Genomic DNA, 3,448 nt, shown 5'->3' on the forward strand with positions numbered 1-3,448 from the left:
CTCTGGAACAGCCTCTAACTCTCACAGGGGCGGTTAGCGGCTCTGGATGGAACAGCCTCTGGAACAGCCTCTAACTCTCACAGGGGCGGTTAGCGGCTCTGGATGGAACAGCCTCTGGAACAGCCTCTAACTCTCACAGGGGCGGTTAGCTGCTCTGAATGGAACAGTGGCAAAGACACCAAACACCACCCACTTCCTCTAAAGCAAATGTGAAACTTATTTAAAAAACAAAACAAAAGAGTTCAAAAGATATTTTGGCCAAATATGTGTAAAAAAAAAAATAAATAAATAAAAAATCAGCCAACAGGATCAAATATTTTTGGTCAATAATTTGCAAGTGTAAATGTCTAATTTACAGCTCTGGCTGAACCAAAGGGAAACGTGAACCACATATCACCGCTCGTTCGGAATTTCAACCCTCCCTACTCAATCCTCCTGTTTTTATCTGCCGTATTTTCATAGTTAAATGCCATTTTTCACAAATCCCTTGGGGATGTGCCAATAATCGCTTCAGTTTTCTGGGGGGATGTGGTTCGAACTTCCATATTATTATTGTATTACTTCTCAGGTCTCCATGAAACCTAATTTACCTGCCAGGCTGCTAGATTGGAGACGCTCTTCCCACTCTTCCGTCCTAATCGCCAGGCTTGCTGTGTCTCAGGCAGGCAGTCTGGGCACTCCGTTTCCTGGTGGCGAAGCCCCTTGCCATGTGGAGATGATGTGCATGCTGGCTAAGCCACTCGGGGACAACAGCCAGTAGATTGTTGTAGCGTTTGTTTGGGGGGTTTCATTTTCTTTTCTTACAGAGGGCTTTAGATTTCTTCGGTGAAGCCTTGGTCTGATCTGATGTCGGGATGATATTATGATATATTGATGATATATTAGGGATTAATTCTGCTTTTATAAGGTTTTGTGACAGTGTTACTGCCTGTCTTACTGCATAAGGCTGACTGGCAATCACAAGACCCACGATTAGATGTGAGTTACCACCACCTTGGAGGAATGCAGGCAGTATTTTTGTAATCAGAAGAAGACAACGGCAAAACGATGTACTTTATTTTTCATTATCATTAGCCATACTCCTTCTGTACATTCACCGCAGAGATAGCCCTATTACACATAACCAGCTAAGAAGTGTACATGAATTGGGAATAACTGTTTTGAAACTTTCGGTGCCTTTCATCTGAGTCATTGATCTTTGAACACAATTTCCCTTGATACATTCATATTCCATAATTCCCCACAGACCATCGCAGAAATATGTCTGAGCTATGCCTTTTACTATTATGAAGATATATAAATAATTCATTCACATTCTATTTAAAATCTTATGAGAGCAATCTTTTCAAATGACGTCTAAAATCCTCTATTGCAGGAATAACTCCTTTAGTTTATATCATGGAGGCAATGCATCATTTGTAATACATTCTTTATGTATTACATCCGTTTTTCTCCCATGCCTGGTTCAGACCTAGAATCCGTCATTTTTGCCCATCCGTCTTCCCAGTCTGCTCTCTCAGGACCTCGGAGAGCTCCCAGAGACGGTTGTAGTAGCACTAACCTTCCAGTAGGGGTCAGCGTAAAGTCGCAACTGTGGAAAAGTGTTGACACCGGCTCTCCATTTAAAAAAAGAGGGGGAAAAAACAGAAAGGAAAAAAGCGTCACACGGAAAAATAATAGTGGTAATAAAAGTGGTACATTTTGAACACAAAGGCCGCTAGCATTGTGGGATCTGTTTATTTAATTCGTGAGCATGTATTTAAAGTAATATTATAGCTTGTGTCTTGTGTCAGAAAGATATTCTCGGAAAGAAAACGAAAAAGACAAAGGAATGAAATAACCTATTCAAAGCCAAAACGCTGCCTTTGATATCGTAATAAAGGAAAATGAATTAATTTCAGTGACCCATGCAAGTGAAAAAGAGTTAAAAAGAACATGTAATTGTTTTTGTTAGCTTTTGTAATGTAGAGAAGACGTCTCTATGGACACATTAGTCTTGGAGCTGGAGTATGGCTCATTACCATCCATTTCCTGACAAATAGTTCTACACTAATGATGGCATTTTTCTTAGACAGCCTGTTTTGTGGGGCAAAGGGAGATGTGTCCTTCTGTGAGCATTACTTACAGAATACCCAATTCAGAGGGTTATGGAAGGTCAAGGGCAGGACACTGAAGCACACGTGTCCTAGGACTGCATAAGGCCTTGTTTACAACAATAAGTATCTAAAGATTTATCAGACAGCTTTTTTCTCTCTCAGAAATTGACATTATTCCTAAATTGGCAATGGTTTATCAGAGATAAAGAGCTGTGCTTAATCTATGTTTTCCTAAACTATATACAACGTCTTAAACATTTAGACCAAAGGCCTATGTGAACGTAGAACAATACTGCTTTGTGACTGTTAGACTAAGGCAAAACGTTGTGCACAATCCACATTCAACACAGACCTATAATAACCAATTACTCTGTGTGGTCTCTGTGTAAAGTTTTGTGTGGTCTACATCTATACAAACAAATACTTGCGGGCTGTAATGCTGTCGCTCTACCTTATCTTTAAGTGGGAACCTCACAATCCGCTCGGATTTCGGGGGGGAGCATAAAAATGGTTGCACACCTTATTAGCTAGCTGGCTAGCGTTATATGTTCCTTGCGCTGCGTACGAAGGTCGTCTTGAACAAGGTTTACCTCGTTTTGTTGTAACACCTAAGCGCCCCAACCCTCAGCTTGTATAAAATATTCTCGGAATAAACTTGCCACTGTCAGCTAACTACTTGAAGACCTCGTTGTGTGCCGTAACGGAGCTATCTTAACTAGCGTTAGCCAGCAAGCTAAACTCACATCAAGGAAGCAGGTTTATTTTTCAAATAACTGGGCAACCTGACCTGCGACTACTGCAATGACCTTGTAATGAACCTAATCCTAGCAAGACGAAGCCAACTACAGATAGCTTAATCCTAAACTAGTTTCTCACACAGTGCATCTTGGTCTCCTTCACGTTACCTGGGAGGCTTCAGCTAACTGGAGCTGGCCAGCCAGTTAAACAGAACTGGGAACCAGTCACTGTTACATGCACAACTTGTGTAGCTAGTGGTAGTTATTCAGTTCCCACTGATCTTTCACTGAAATATGTCGAAAGCTTGTGAAAACCATAATGGGGTGTTTTTGCGGGTTGTCCGATCCAGTCTTGTACCGCCTGCAGTTTTCACATACTACAGTTAACCTTATTCAGGTCTGTAAATTCAGCGAGTGTAAATTACAGACCTTAGTTTTCTTACATTTCTCACATTTAATTGATTTTCATATTCGAGAGGGATAGGCAGGGCAATGGAGTGAACCGTCTCTGGCCACGTCCCCCTACTGCTGCTGGCCTGTAGCCCAGCAGTATATGAGGTTCTCTGAGCTGGCCAGGGGCCACACGCACCAAACGGGCCAGTTAAGTCTGTTAAA

Source organism: Electrophorus electricus, chromosome 18, assembly GCF_013358815.1.
Source record: "Electrophorus electricus isolate fEleEle1 chromosome 18, fEleEle1.pri, whole genome shotgun sequence".
NCBI classification, from domain to species: domain Eukaryota; kingdom Metazoa; phylum Chordata; class Actinopteri; order Gymnotiformes; family Gymnotidae; genus Electrophorus; species Electrophorus electricus.